Source organism: Canis lupus, chromosome 12 (assembly GCF_048164855.1).
Source record: "Canis lupus baileyi chromosome 12, mCanLup2.hap1, whole genome shotgun sequence".
In the NCBI taxonomy this organism is placed as follows: Eukaryota; Metazoa; Chordata; class Mammalia; order Carnivora; family Canidae; genus Canis; species Canis lupus.
The window spans coordinates 48,533,053-48,550,085 of record NC_132849.1 but is presented as its reverse complement, the minus strand read 5'-3'; the positions used below and the strand labels follow the sequence as shown (position 1 = coordinate 48,550,085).

General features: G+C 35.0%; 1 long non-coding RNA gene across 4 annotated transcripts in view; it reads left to right on the top strand.

The window, feature by feature from the left end:
* Nucleotides 1-17,033, top strand: part of LOC140600731 (uncharacterized) — a 71,349-nt gene that overhangs the window by 21,830 nt on the left and 32,486 nt on the right. For all 4 annotated transcript variants that reach the window (XR_012003895.1, XR_012003892.1, XR_012003894.1 and 1 more), the window contains exons 5-6: nt 16,215-16,397; nt 16,573-16,655. This is a non-coding gene — a long non-coding RNA (uncharacterized lncRNA). The remainder of the gene's footprint in view (nt 1-16,214; nt 16,398-16,572; nt 16,656-17,033) is intronic.

The window sequence follows — 17,033 nt, the reverse complement described above, 5'->3', positions numbered from 1 at the left end:
CATTTGATCTGTCTGATTTCTCCAGCCTGTGTTTCAGCCTCTCTTCTACTCATAGCAATATAGCTACGTCCTCCAGCTTCTCACACTCTTCTTTTCTGGGACTATTCTTTAAATCCCTTGTCTTCTCTTGGTTGTCCTGGATCTCACTCCATTCTTCAAAGTTCAACTCAAGTCCTACTTTCTCCAAACCAGGTTTAGAAATCTCCCTAAACTTTCTGACATCTGGTTCCCAACTGCTATTTGGACACTACTAGTAATACAAAACCACAACACTTCCAAGATAAAGTCATCTTACCTTTGTGTATCATATATGGACTATATTGTTAAGAACCAATTACACTATACCATGGTGATCAGATATTTGCAAGATGAGGACAGACATAAGAGTAATTATGTGATAGCAAATCTGGATTCTAATCCCTTTTCAGTCACTAACCAGTTGTATGACCTTGGAAAACTTAATTATCCTCTTTGCATTTCATTTTTTTCTGCAAAAAGATGATACAATATGAGTGAATGGATTCCCATATAAAATTGCCATCAGAAAACTCAATTTTTAAAAAAATTTAGAATAGTGACATTTCATTCTAACCAAATTTTGTATAAAAATTACAGTGTGTCCTCTAACTTTGTTAAACATAATAAAATTAGTAGTGTTGATGCAAATTTTTTTAAAAAATGAATCAGTCTTAAGGAGGTATATATAAACTATATTTGAAAATCAGTCTCATTATTTTAGAAACTCATGATGTATTCATCCTTTAAATATATAGCACTTTTCCTATGATTCTGACAGCAAACCTCTTTTTCTCTCCTTACATGTTTTTATTTCAACAAATAGCTTCCCACTGTGCCTATATATCAAATTAAAATACACCTAAATATAAAATTCGGAAGAAAACTTGTATTGGAAGAAATGGTGCAAATTTTATATGAGTGTTATGTTGGCAGATTAGGGCTTTTCCAAAGGAAATGATGATGGCATGCCATCCAAATCTCACAGAGAAGAACTATACTACTAGAATTCCTGTTACTTTGAATATTTCAGGATTTTCAAGTTGGTGGCTGCACACCCTGGCCTCTCTGAGGTTTGTTAAGTCTTCTTGAGAAGCAAGAAGCAGGAATGTTAGTCCAGGAATGATAGTTGAATGAAGGAGTAGAAAGTCTTTACAGTAAAGTTTTGATAAAGTAACGCTTCCAAACAGCCAGCAGCCATTCTGCTGGGCATTTGGACAAGTAAGTGGATCTGGCTTTCAAATATCAGAAGGAAAAGAAATTCTTTCTTCTAGGTTGGTGTGAAGGGAGAGTTAAATGGCTCTGCTAGGGCAATAGAGGTAGGATCACAGCTTACTGCTGACAATGAGTGCTAACGGGCTGCAACTTCTGTCCCGTCACACTGCCAGCATCCACCCCATTGCTGACAAAGACACTGACCCTTCATAGACTTCATTCACTAAAATAATGAGAGGCCAGAAGAAAATATATTTGCATAATGTAAAGAGTGCCTGTTTTACTGCCGAAGAAGAATGTCATGTATAATAAAAATGCTAAGCATTCTGTCCTCCCAACTAAATGCATAACCCTAGGGTCAGTCACAACCAAAGTACAAACCCTCAGAGCATAATTTGGATGCAGATCTGGTGGAGATTGCAGTCTTTACAGGCATCTCTGAAGCCCTCCTTAGTACACAGGAGGGCATACAATAGATACGGCGGAAAGTGTTTAGAGTTAGAAGGCAAATTCAATTTTCACACTTGCTTATTATGATCCTTAGCCTAAGTCATTTATTCTTTCCGAGCCTCAGCTCCTAATGCATAAAATGGGGACAATGTTGTATGTGGACTGAATAACGAAACAATAAAACAATTTTTAATTACAATATGCAGATTTTAAAACTCATTAATGCCTAAGAATCAAATATTTTTATTGGGGTTTTAATTGGGGTTTTTGGAAAAACAGACACAAAGAGAAGGGTTTAAATGTGCAAGATTTTTACTGGTGGGAATGCTTATGTCAGGGAAAATATGGAGATGGAGGGAGATGAGGGAAGCTAGGAGAACTGAATACCTTGATGCAAGTGTGACTTTGAGTAAAGGAGGGAGGAAGGAAGTTTGGGTGAATGTGTCATAGATTGTTGTACAGTCTAAGGTTTGGTAAAGCCATTTGTGAGTCTTCAAGCTAAATATGGCTATCAGGGGAGTCCCATGTCTCCTAGCAATGGGTGTGCCTTAGTATCTCCGCCAAACTCAGTCATTATTTGGAGAAGACATGACTTTGGCACAAAGACCGTGATGAATACCAAAATACAATATTTGGGTTAGCTGTGCTCTCTATGGATGAGAGTCTGAGAGAATTCTCAAGGCTGTCATGTTTATTTTACACTCAAGGAAGTTTTCTTAGAAAAGGAGACATGGATGACAAGAAGAACCCAGGCATGAAGAGATGTGGAACACAGTTGTAGGCAGAGGAAACAGCTATTATAAAGGTTCCAAGACTAAAGGCGCTATCACCATGTTGAAAGAGGCTAGTATGACTGGAACACAGCAAGAGAAGGGAGAGTTATAGGCAATGATGTCTGAGAAATAGCCAAATCAGATCATGTAGGGCCTCATACATATGAAGAGTTTCAATTGTTTTGCATAGGCTGTTGAACCCTCAGAGTGTTTTTTTTCATTTAAAAGATTATATGATCTTTTATTTGAGTATAGGTGATACACAGTGTTACATTATATACAACCATTGGTTTGTCCCCTATATTTATAGATCTGATTCTGCTTTTTATTTGCCTATTCATTTTTTGAGTATACTTCACACATAATATTACATTAGTTTCAGGTGTACAACTTAGTGATTTGACATATTTATGTATTATGCTATGTTCCCTGCAAGTACAGCTACCATCTGTTCCATTGCATTGTTATTAAAATACTGTTGACTATATTACTTATGCTCTGCTTTTCATACCCATGACTTATTCATTCCATAATGGAGGCCTGTATCTCCCTCTCTCCAACTCTTTTTCCCAGTCCCCCATCTGTGTCCCCTCTGACAAGTATCAGTTTGTTCACTGCATGTGTAGTTCTGATTCTACTTTTTGTTTGTTTATTCATTTTTAAATATTCATTTATTAATGGAATCATACAGTATTTGGCTTTCTAAGTCTGATATATTTATTATAGCGTAATACCCTGCAGGTCCGTACACATTGTCTCGACTGGCATGATCTCATTTTTGTGGTTGTGTAATACTCCATTGTGTATATATACCTCTTTTTCCTTATCCTGTTGACTGGCATGTAGATTGCTTCCATGACTTGGCTATTATAAATAATTCTGCAATAAAGATAGGGGTGCATATATCTTTCTGAGTTAGTGTTTTCATTTTCCCTAGACCCAATAGTGAAATTATCGGATCATATGGTATTTCTATTTTTAAATTCTTGAGAAATCTCCCTACTGCATTCCACAGTAGCTATACTAAATTATATTCTCATCAACAGTGCACAAGAATTCCTTTCTCTCCAAATCTTCACCAATGCTTATTGTTTCTTGTCATTCTAGAGGTGATACCTCATTTACGGTTTTGATTTGCATATCCCTGATAATGAGTGATGTTAAAAATTTTCTTATGTACCCCTTCTCTTCTTTGGAGAAAGTGTCAGCTGAAGGCCTCTTCCCATTTTTTATTTGGATTGTTTGATTTTTTGGTGTTATGTAATTTCTTTAAATATTTTGTATACTAACCCCTTATCAGACATAATCATTTGCAAGTATTTTGTCCCATTCAGGAGGATGTCTTTTTGTTTTGTTGATGGTTTCCTTTATGGGTAAAAGCTTTTATGTTGATGTAGTCCCAATAATTTTTTTTTTTTGTTTTTGTTACCCTTTTCATAAGAAATGTATCTAGAAAAATGTTGCTACAGCCAATCAGAGCAATCACTGCCAATGCTCTCTTTTAGGATTTTATGATTTCAAATCTCACATTTAGGACCTTACTTCATTTTTTAAAAAATGTTTAATTTCTTTTTTTATGAGAGACACAGAGAGACAGCGTGAGAGGCAGAGACACAAGCAGAGGGAGAAGCAGGCTCCATGCAGGGAGCTGGACTCAATCCGGGGTCTCCAGGATCATGCCTTGGTCTGAAGGCGGTGCTAAACTGCTGAGCCACCTAGGCTGCCCGGACCTTACTTCATTTGAACTTACTTTTGTATTATGGTGTAAGAAGTGGCCCAGTTTCATTCTTTTACATGTAGCTGTCCAACTTTCTCATTTACTAAAGTGACTCCCAAATTTTATATTCTTGTCTCTTTTGTCATAGATTAATTAACCATATATTCATCTTTTTTTTTCTCCTATTCTGTCTGTTTTGTACCAATACTGTACTGTTTTGATTACTACAGCTTTGTAGTATATCTTGAAATTTGTATTGTGATACCTCCCAAGTTTGCTTTTCTTTCTCAAGATTGCTTTGGCTATTTGGGGTCTTTTGTGGTTTAATGCATATTTTAGATTCTTTTTCTAGTTTTTTAAAAAAGCTTTTGGTATTTTGATAGGGATTACATTAAGTATGTAGATAGTATTGGGTAATACAAATATTTTAACCATGTTTGTTCTTCCAATCCATGAGCATGAAGTATCTTTCCACTTGTTCATGTCAATCTTCAGTTTCTTTCATCAGTGTTCTATAGTTTTCAGAGTCCAGGTCTTTTACCCTCTTGGTTAAATTTATTCCTAGGTATTTTATTCTTTGGGGTACATAATTAAATGGTGTTTTTATAAATTTTTTTTCTGCTACTTTGTTATTAGTGTTACAGAAACATTACCAATTCTGGGTATTAATTTTGTATCCTGCCACTTTACTGAATTCATTTATTATTTCTAGTAGTTTTTTTTTTTTTATGGAGTCTTTAGGGTTTTGTGTATGGTATCATGTCTGTGATTACTGATACGTTAACCTCTTTGCCAATATGAATATCTCTTATTCTTTGTCTTGTCTGAGTATTGTGGCCTGGACGTTGAACTGTATTAAAGTGGCAAGAGTGGGCATCCTTGTCTTGTTCCAGATCATAGAGAAAAAGTTTTGTTTTTCACCATTGAGTATGCTGTTACCTGCAAGTTTTTCCACCTATGGCCTTTATTATGTTGAAGTATGCTCCCTCTAACTCGATTCTGTTGAAAGTTTTTATCATGAAAGGATGTTGAATCTTGTCAAATGCCTTTTCTCCATCTACTGATGGTCATATGATTTTTATCTCTTTAATAGTGTATTGAAATGCAATGGGGTTCTGTGGTTTCATTGGTTTTCTCTATTTTTATTAGTTTCTATGTCATTTATTTCTGTTTTGATTTTATTATTTCCTTTTTTACTTCTCACTTTGGGTTTTGTTTGTTTTTCTCTTTCTAGGTCCTTTAGGTGTAAGGTTAGATTGTTTATTTGAGCTTTTGCTTATTTCTTTAGGCAGGCCTGTAGTGTATATGCTTCCTCTAGAACTGCTTTCATTCTGTTCCAAAGACTGGACTGTTGTACTTTCATTTTCATTTCTCACCATGTATTTTTAAATTTCTTCTTTGATTGCTTCATTCCCTCATTAGTTGTTTAATATCACACTGTTTAGTCTCTATGTGATTGTGGTTTTTCTATTTTTTTTATCTATTCCAAGTTTTATACCATTCTGATCAGAAAATATGCATAGTATGCTTTCAGTCTTCTTAAATTTATTAAGGTTTGTTTATGGTCTAATATGTAATCGATCTATTCTGGAGAATGTTCCATGTACACTTGAAAATAATGTTGTTTTTGGGTGGGATATCCTGTATATATCTATTAGATCCATTTGGTCCAATGTGTCATTCAAAGACATTGTATTCTTATTGATTTTCTGTCTGGATGATTTATCTATTGATGCAAGTGGATATTAAAGGCCCCTTCTATTATTGTATTACCATCAGTTTCTCTCTTTATGTCCATTAATATTTGATTTATGTGTTTAGGTATTCCAGTGTTGGGTGCATTGATATTTATAATTATTAATCCCTTTCATTGAATTGATCACTTTATTATTATGTAATGCCCTTGTTTGTCTCCTGTTACCATCTTTTTTTTTAAAGTCTATTTTGTCTGATATAAATATTGCTACCTAGACATTTTTGTTTCTTTGTTTCCATTTGCATCATCAATGTTTTTCTATCCCTTCACTTTCAGTCTGTATGTCTTTATTTTTTTTATTAAAATTTTTTATTTATTTATTCATGAGAGACACAGAGAGGGAGGCAGAGACACAGACAGAGGGAGAAGCAGGCTCCATGCAGGGAGCCTGACGTGGGACTCGATCCCAGGTCTCTAGGACCAGGCCCTGGACTGAAGGCGGCACTAAACCCCTGAGCCACCTGGGCTGCCTTGTATGTGTCTTTAGATTGGAGGTGAATCACTTACAGGGAGCATACAGATAATTCCTCTCTCTTTCTCTCTCTCTCTCTCTTTTTTTTTTTTTTTACCATTCTGCCACCTTACATCTTTTGATTAGAGCACCTGGGCCATTTCGATTTACAACAATTATTGATAGGTGTATACTATTTTAAAATTTATTTTCCAGTTGCTTTTTCTTGATCTTTTTTGTTCCTTTCTTTTTTTCTTGTGCCCTTGTGTGTGTGTGTGTGTGTGTGATGACTTTCTATAGCATTATGTTTGGATTTCTTTTTCTTTATTTTTTTGTGTGTCTATCATAGGTTTTGGGTTTGTGGTTACCATGAGGTTCATCTATAACATTCTAAGTAAATAGCAGTCTATATTAATTTGATGGTCATTTAAATTCAAACAAATTCTAAAAAAGAAAAAAAGCACATTTTTCCCTTTGTCTTTCCTTTTTATTCCTTTCTCCACATTTTACGTATATGCTGTCATATTTTACATCTTTTTATTCATAATTTTCTTATCTCAATTATGGACATTTCTTTTCATTTGACATTTCTCATAAGGGTTCTTTAGTGGTGATAAAGTCCTTTATCTTTTGTTTGTCTGAGAAACTCTTTATCTCACTTCAAATCTGAATGATACTCTTGCTGAATGGCATATTGTTAGTTGTAGGTTTTTCCTTTCAGCACTTTGAATAGATCATGCCACTTTCTTCCAGCCTGCAAAATTTCTACTGAAAAATCAACTCACAGCCTTATAAGTTTTCCTTTGTAGGTAACTTTTTGTTTCTCTTGCTGATTAATGATTCTCTCTTTATCTTTACCTTTGACATTTTAGTTTTTTATTTGCTGTGTTGTGGATCTCCTTGGATTTCTCTCTCTCCCTTTTTTTTTTTTTTTGAACTCTCAATGCTTTGTGGACTTAGATTTTTCTTCCCTAGATTAGGGAAGTTTTCAGTTATCATTTTTTCAAATAAATTTGCTATACATTTATTTTGCTCTTGTAATGTGTTTGTTTGTTCAATATTATCTAAGAGATCTCTTAATCTAGCCTCATTTTTTAATCCTTTTTTCTTTTTGCTATTACTCTTGTGTGCTTCCCATTACCCTGTCTTTCAGATTGTTGACGTTATTCTGTATCCCCTAGTCTGCTATTGATTCCCTCTCCTATTTTTTTTTCATTTTAATTATTGAATTCCTCAACTCTAACTGGTTCTTTTTAATATTTTCTGTCTATTGAAAGTCTCACTGAGATCTTTGACTCTTTTCTCCAGCCTGGTATCTTTATGATCATTATTTTGAATTCTTTATCAGGCATATTGCTTGTCTTTGTGACATTTCATTATTTTTATGAGTTATTTTTCTTGTTATTTATTTTGGAACATATTCTTGTCTCCCCTTTTATTTGAATTCATGTGTTTGTTTCTTTGGATTAGTAGGATGGCTACTTCTCTTAAACTTGAAGGAGTGGTCTTGTGTATAGTATCTCTTATGTAGATTGTGTATGCTTGGTGATTTTTGTTGGTTGCCTGGAATTATGACTGTATATTGTAGTTACTCTTTTAAATTGCTGCCTTTTACATAAAGAAGAAAATAATAAAAATAGAAAATGAGAAGAGAAGGAAAAAATTAAAAAGAGCAAAGAAAAAAGGAAAACAGAAAAGAACAATACTAAAGAGAATAAAAATTAAACCAAAACTAGATAAATTAGAAAAATAAAAAAGATACAATAAAATTTTAATTAAAAACACAAAAATAAAATTCATAAAAAGCTCACTGCTTACTTTCTGTGCATCAGCACCACAGAAGCTGGTATGAGCTTGAGGACCCCTGGCTCACTGAGGTTGCAAGTTCACTCTGAGCCAGACCCCATTCCAGTCTGGTCCGGTGGATGGGGAGAGAGTGTTCCAGCTATTTAGCTTCTAGCCATTTTAAACCGTGGCTGTTTTTCTGTGTCCCAGTTCAATGTGGGCTGGTGTGGGCTTATGGATTGTGGGCTCACTGGGGCCACAAGTTTACAGTAATGAGTTGATTGATAATGAGTTGATTGACCCATTATGGTGTCCAGACTCTGCTCCAGTCTAGGCTTTTAAGGTGGAGTGGGAATGTAAACTGAGCTGTTTTCCAGTGCTTCTGACCTGGGCAGTATTCCCACAGCTCCTTCAGTGATTTGCAGAGTTCTAGTGTTGTCTCTTTTTTATGGTAATTGCTCTTTTAAACCACATTTTTTATGTTCCCAAGAACAGAAAAATTTGTTCCTGGTCCCTCAGTGGTATCTTTCCCCACTGCTGTTGGTAGTGTCTGGTGAGTAGGGTAGGAGATCACTTTGTTACTGTGTCTCTGTCTCTCTTGGTGTTCTATCATTGGTTATTCAGTAGTTTTTCGTTCAGTCCTTAGTTCTTCAGGAGGAATTGTTCTATTAATAGGTATAATTTGGTGTGTTCAATAGAAGAGGTGATTTCAGGGTCTTCCTACATTGACATTTGGACCACAGCTTTTACAATGTGTGTGTGTGTGTGTGTGTGTGTGTGTGTTTAGGCAGGTGAGGAGACTGATGGTAGCTATAATATTTTTAAAAATTACCCTTTCTGTTGTGTGTGGAGCAAGAGTAGGGGTAGGGGCTAGTTAGAAGATCTAGACAAGGTAAGATAAGATGGGCCAGGACTTGGGCAATTATATTCAAAGTGGAAGGACTTAACTTATCTAGGAGATGTTTTAGAAATTGAGTCAACTTGACTTTCTGATAGTTTGGACTTCTGATAGATATCCTTCAAAGGAAGAAAACATTATTTGAGGATTATGCCTTATCTTTGGCTTTAGGAACTCTGTGGACAGGATTATATTTATTAAGAGTGGAAGAGTAAGGGAAGAACAGATTTCTACGGTGTGGAAATCCAGTTTTATCAGTTGGACATGTTTAGTCAAAGATACTTATTAGACATAAACTCTAGATCTAATTACATTCTTAACATTTTTAATAAATGCTATGAGTTTGCAACTTAGGAGATGAGGTCTGAAGGTATGATTTTGGAGATCACTGACATATACATGATATTTAATTCTGTGGTACTATATGAGATTACAAATAGAAAAAAGCACACAGGAAAGGTAAGGTGTTATAGGACCAACTCTTGAAGCAGTTCAACTTTGAGAATTCTGGAGGAGAGGGAAAAAAAAAACAAAATAGACTGTGGGGTAGCCAGTGGAGTAGAAGACCAGAAGAATATGATGTTATGGACACCTAGACGAAAACCACTTTCAATAGTGAGGGAGAAATCAGTTATAATGCCATTTTGAGACTTAGAAGATTAGAGAAGATGCTATTTAGTACTATAATATAAAAGTCCCTATTATCCTCCCAATATTGGTTTAATCGTTTAGTGATCGATCAAAGGCCATGCTGCTAATATATGATAAGGCAGGATTCACATGCAGCTCTGTTATGATATATATAATATAATATTATAGATAGATAGATAGATAGATCTATATATCATCATCATCATCCATGCCATGATCCATGTGGCATCCATGCCACAGTTGCTACAATTGATCACTCTATGCTAATTACACTGAAGTTTCAGTCTTATTTCCTCAACCACATTGGAAGCTTTTTAAAGAAGGCATGGTGGCATATACAGCTGCAGAATTCACTCTAACATCTAAGCATTTTGCTCAGAGAAGGTTCTTTTAGTTTAGAGGTTGTTTGTGGAAAAGTTACAGTATATGGTGAATCATGCTAGAAATGCAAGCAAAAAAGAGCCACAGTCAATAATTGCCATATCAACAGGACTACGTGGATAGTCCATCTCACTAGAGAGAAAAAAAATAAATTTTCCATGCCTTTCTTGCTTCAAGTGAGTCTGGAGGCTACTTCTGAAACAAGTAGAAATTAATTGGAGAAATTTGGAATCTTTGAACCTCCTAAAGCAATTCTTTATTCCCAAGTTTTCAAAAGTAAAATTTTGGAGTACAAATATAACTTAACTTTATGACAGAATATTATCTTTAGACACATTTGCTATTTCATGGTTCAGTTCATTTGACCCACAATTCTCATAAAATCAGTGTTTTATAACTGGTACTTATCAACCATGAAACTATAATTGTGATTCCTTAGTACCAATATATAGTGTATTTTATGTTTGAATTGTGGAAATGGAGCATGTATTTATCAATAGAGTCCCCACTTAACCACACTATGCTTACCACAGTTTCAGTTACCTTGGTCAACTGCAGTCTTGATTCAGCTGATCCTTGCTCTGTCCTATCAGGAAGTCAGTAGTAGTCTAATGCTTTATTACAGTGCCTATGTCCATCACCTTACTTTATATCCTCATAAGGCATTTTATCATTGCACATCATCATCATCATCATCATCAGAAGGGTACGTACAGTACCATAAAATATTTTGAGAGAGAAAGAGACCATGTTTACATAAATTTTATTACAGTATATTGTTATAATTGTTTTATTTTATAATTAGCTATTACTGATCTCTTAATATGCTTAACTTATAAATTAAACTTTATCATAAGTATGCAAGTACAGAAAAAGCATGCTATCCGTAGGATTCAGTACTATCCAGTTTCAGGCATCCAATGGGGGTATTGGAAGCCACTGTACAATGGTATAACTTTGAAGACGAATCATTTTATTTTCAATATATAGTATGCCAGTGGAACCCCAGGTGTAAATGCTGACCACAATTTTCTTTATTTTGCTACCATTTAGTATCTGAAACAGGTGTTAGTAGTTTGGAAATGAAGGATACATCATCTGTGTTGCCATAGTCCATTGATTCTAAGACAGCTAGGACCTAAGGGAGTTTGGCCTGGAGAAAACACTGGTGACATGCAAACTGTCAATAAATATTTGATGTGCTGTCATGTGAAACAGGAAGCAGGCTTGCTCTGTTTGGCTCCAGTAGGCAGAACTAAGAATAATATATGGGAATTACATGGAAGCAGATGTGGACTCAAGATTAGGAAGAATTTTCTTTTTTTAAAGATTTCGTTTGTTTGTTTATTCATTTATTTAAGTGAGAGAGAGAGAGAGAGAGAGAGAGAGAGAGAGAGCAGGGGGTTGAGCAGAGGGAGAGGGACAAGCAGACTCCAGAGCCTGACATGGGCTCAATCCCACAACCCTAAAATCATAACCTGAGCCAAAAACAAAAGTTGAACACTGAACTGACTGAGCCCCAGAAACAACTTTCTAATAATTGGAATTATTTAAAATTGAAGAGAAAAATCGCATGAAGCAGTGAATTCTCCATTGCTTGGAGTATTAAAGGGGAGAGTAGAGGATTCTTTTTCAAGGGTGTTATAGAAGAGTTCTTATTTTGTATGCATGCTTGGAATAAGTTATCTCCAATGCATCTACCATACCAGATCAAAGTTACTGAAGTCTTTTAAGGTTGTTTTTTTGTTTGTTTGTTTGTTTTCATTTTGTTGTTTTTTGTTTGTAGTAGGATCCACAGGTGACACCCAGGCTCCACATGAACCACCCAGGTGCCCCTCTTTTAAATTTTAAAGTTGGAGCAATAGTATGAAGAGAAGGCACAACCTTGCCCTCTCATTTCCCATGCATACCTGCATCAGCATGTGTCAATATCTCCAAATACTTTGAAAAGTATATGCCACAAACTGAATAATCAAGGTTAGAAGTCCACTCACATGACTTGAGATATCTTCAGAAGCTCATTATCCTTGGTAGCATCTAATATTTTGGATCTTTCATATATTCATTTTTTTTCTGTTCTTTGTCTCTCTCCTTTAATCCTACATGCTACTTTTTTACTCTTCTCTCTCTCAAATCTTTCTAGCACTCTCTCTGGAGCCCATTTATTGCTCCATCCGTAGTCTTTTGTTTGACCTGCATTCTTCTAAAGTGAGGGATCCTTATTTCTCACAACACATTTGTCATGGACTCTCTTTTTTTCCATAATTCTAATGCCAAATCTTTACTTTTCACTGTCCTGTTCAAAGTTTACTCTTTGCCAAAAGCTACCTTATGAATATTCTCAGGAATATTGCCTTCCAACCTCTTAATTCCACTCTATTCATTTTTACAGCTGGCTTACAGGCTTTCTCAAGTTCTGCCTTAATGTGGAGGACAGCCAATGTCCATTTAAACAGTGTATCCAACATTTGGCTGCTTATATTCTTGAAATTCTCAACTCTAATGAACTTTACCTCTATTCCAATTCTGTTATCTATTCCTATGGTCAAAAATTGGACTTTTTCAGTTCCCAGAATTATAATTATCTTAAAGCATTTTATGTAAGGATAATATGCATACAGAAATGTGTATATATCACAGATGTGTAGTCTGAGTTTTCTGAGCTAAACACACTGTATCAACAGGATGAGATTAAAAACATTAGCAGTACACCAGCTATCCATCTAGTCCCTACTTCTCTGAGAGTAAAACCTGTGTTTAATTAGTTTTCATAATTTTATAGTATGTCTAAATGGGATTATATATATTCCTTTGTGACCATATACTTTTATTGAACACTTTATAGGTTATATCAATATTATTGTGTATAGTTCACTCTCATTGCTTTACAGTATTTCATTATGCTGCTTGAGATTAGTTGGGTAGTTTCAACTGTTGCCTTTTTCAGAGAGTTTAGATCTGAACATTTGGCATGATTTTCTCTTTGGTTTCTAGAAGCTTTACTATAGTGTGCCAACATGTGGGGGATTTTTTGTTTTTTGTTTTTGTTTTCATTTATTCTGCTTGGGTTTCTCAGAGCTTATTGAATCTCTGGGTTGATGTCTTTCGGTATTTTTGGAAAATTCTCAAATGATATAGCTTTAGATTTTGCTTTTGTAATACATCTATAATTGAAATTACATAAGAAAAGGACAGCTAGGGCCAGAGTAATATCCAGTATAGTTTCCTATTTCTGTACCATCACTAAAAGCTTTGCTAATTACTCTTTCTCATAGTATTATCCCTTTTCTTGGCTCAATACATGCCTGAATTTAATAAATGCTCCTAGGAACAAAATGAATGGCAACTGGTAACAGCTTATTTCAAGATAGTTTCCATTCTGAAATTTTGTTGTTCATCTAGTTTTGTTGCTTTCACATACCATACATAGATGTCTTTAAATCATGATTTTTCATATTTACCCAAGCTCATAAAACAAGTATTTATGTTTTTAGATTATTTATTCTGTTAGCTGTTTCTTATATGACCCTTACCTGTAAAAGGGTATTGGAAATTCTTATTCAGAAAGCTTAACTAGGTTGACATTGTATACCAACAGATGTTTTAGTGAAGTTAATAAGCAAAAAAGACCACAGACTGATACTTATTTAATTATTGATGGATTCATACATTCACTCATACAGTCATTTATTTACCAAATTAATCCTTACCAGAGACTAACTAAGTTGTTAGGATATCTTGATGAACAGACTTGTAAAGAATCCTGGCTTCATGAAGTTTAAATTCAGATTAAATGAAGAAAATATTTTCACATTTTGGACTATTCTAATCTGTGAATTGTTCTTCTTGTATCTTGAATATTTTGCTATTAGATATTTAGTTTTTTCTAATGATTCATGAATTCTTTGTGAATTATCATTTCTCTATAATGTGTTAGAATTATGCTTAGAAAAATCTTCTCTATGCTAACGCTTAACTAAGTCAGGCACCTATTTACTCTTGGTAATTTTATGTTTAAATCTTATATATAAATACTTAGTTGTAATTATGAAAATGATCTATATCTCTCTCTCTCTCCACAAATGGCTATTTATTCCAATATAATGTTTTTTTTAAAACATTTTATTTATTTACTTATTCATGAGAGACACAGAGAGAAATAGAGAGCTAGAGACATAGGCAAAGAGAGAAGCAGGCTCTGTGCAGGGAGCCCAATGTGGACTCGATCCTGGGACTCCAGGAATACACCCAGGACTAAAAGCAGGTGCTAAACTGCTGAGCCACCCCGGTGTCCCCAACATAATGTTTTAAATGTATTATTTTTACTCATTGATTTGAAATCCTTTATTATTGCCATATACTTAATTTTTTTATTTATGTATTTATTTATTTAATATATATTTTTAAATTGAAGTTCGATTTGCCAACATATAGTATAACACCCAGTGCTCATCCTGCCTAGTGCCTCCTCAGCACCCATCACCCCCAGTCACACCATCCCTCTGCCCACCTCCCCTTCCACTTCCCCTTGTTCGTTTCCCAGAGTTAGGAGTCTCTCATGTTTTGTCACCCTCTCTAATTTTTCCCACTCATTTTCCCTCCTTTCCCTTATAATCCTTTTCACTATTTCTTATATTCCTCCTATGAGTGAAACAATATAATGATTTTCCTTCTCCAATTGACTTACTTCACTCAGTATAATACCCTCCAGTTCCATCCACATTGAAGCAAATGGTGGGTATTCGTCGTTTCTAATGGCTGAGTAATATTCCATTGTATACATAGACCACAGCTTCTTTATCTATTTATCTTTCGATGGACATCGAGGCTCCTTCCACAGTTTGGCTATTGTGGACATTGCTGCTATAAACATTGGGGTGCAGGTGTCTCAGCTTTTCACTGTATCTGTATCTTTGGGGTAAATCCCCAGTAGTGCAATTGCTGGGTCATAGGGTAGCTCTATTTTTAACTCTTTGAGGAACTTTCACACAGTTTTCCAGAGTGGCTGTACCAGTTCACATTCCCACCAATGGTGCAAGAGTTCCCCTTTCTCCACATCCTCTCCAACATTTGTTTTCTGTCTTGTTAATTTTCACCATTCTCACTGGTGTGAGGTGGTATCTCACTGTGGTTTTGATTTGTATTTCCTTGATGGCAAGTGATGCAGAGCATTTCCTCATGTGCTTGTTGACCATGTATATGTCTTCTTTGGTGAAATAATCTTAAGATTTGTGTGGAATCAGAAAAGACCCCAAATAGCAAGGGGAATATTGTAAGAGAAAACTAAGCTGGAGGCATCACAATGCTGTATTTCAAGTTATACTACAAAGCTGTGATCATCAAGACAACACGGTACTGGCACAAAAACAGACACATAGATCAATGGAACAGAATAGAGAACCCAGAATTGGGCCCTCAACTCTATGGTCAACTAATATTTGACAAAGCAGGAAAGACTGTCCACGGGAAAAAGGATAGTCTCTTCAATAAATGGTGCTGGGAAAATTGGACAGCCATGTGCAGAAGAATGAAATTAGACCATTCTCTCACTATACATAAAGATAAACTCAAAATGGATAAAAGATCTAAATGTGAGACAATAATTAATCAAAATCCTAGAGAAGAACACAGGCAACATGCTTTTTGAACTTGGCCTCAGCAACTTCTTGCAAGATATATCTATGAAGGGAAGGGAAACAAAAGTAAAAATGAATTATTGGGACTTCATCAAGATAAAAAGCTTCTGCACAGCAAAAAAAAAAAACAAAACAAAAACAAAACAGTCAACAAAACTAAAAAACAACCTACAGAATGGGAGAAGATATTTGCAAATGACATATTAGATAAAGGACTAGTATCCAAGATCTATAAAGGACTTATTAAACTCAATACCCAAGAAACAAACAATCCAATCATAAAATGGGCAAAAGACATGAACATTAATTTTGATATATATTTAGATGTTAAAGATGATATTCTTTTTATTTGCCCTTTTCTCATATATTTTAATTAATAGATTTATGGTATATTTTAATACTTGGAAGCATTATATTTTGGGTCAGGTTATTTTTAAAAGTTGGATTTTTAATAGTGATAATGCATTTTTTTTTTTTTTGAGAAAGAGAGAGAGGGAGAGAGAGAGAGAGAAGACACAAAGGAGAGGGAGAGAAAAATCTCAAGCAGGCTCTACACCCAGGGCATGGAGCCCAATCAATACGAGGCTCAATCCTACAAATCTGAGATCATGACCTGAGCCAAAATCGAGAGTCAGATGCTTGATCAACTGAGCCACCCAGGTGCCCCAGGTATTGCATTTAAAAATTGAAATACAGTTGATACAGAAGGTTACAGTAGTTTCAGGTATATAACATAGTGATTTGGCAACTCTATTAATTATGCTATGCTCTCTCCAAGTGTAGCTACCATGTATCACCATACAATGCTATTACAACGGTACTGAATTTTGACTCTGAATTATAGATGCAGAAAAAGATAATAAGGAGAATGGGGAGAAACAATATTCCAGGTGTCACTGGCTGAATATTTTTCAAGCAATGATTAAGGTAACAACATTAGCAATGGAATAAAGATGTGAAAGCATATGGAGTGTATGACTGGAGATAAGACTGCAAAAGTATGCTAATTTATAAAGAATCTTTTGGCCATTTGTCAGATAACTCATTGTTAGATACTATAATGAACTACCCCGAATCTTAGTGGTTGCATGCAAAAAAAAAAAATAGTTTAATCCTCACTCACAAAAAAGTCCACTGTGGGTCATTGGACTTGGCAATTCATACTTCTTCCATTTTCTGATTCTATCCTCTTGCTCTGCTCAATTATGCTGAAAGAGAGAACATGGAGGAATACATGAACTATTTCAGGGATCAGAATGATTCAGTCCTCTCATTTTTGTTTTGTTTTTTGGTTTCTGACTCTCA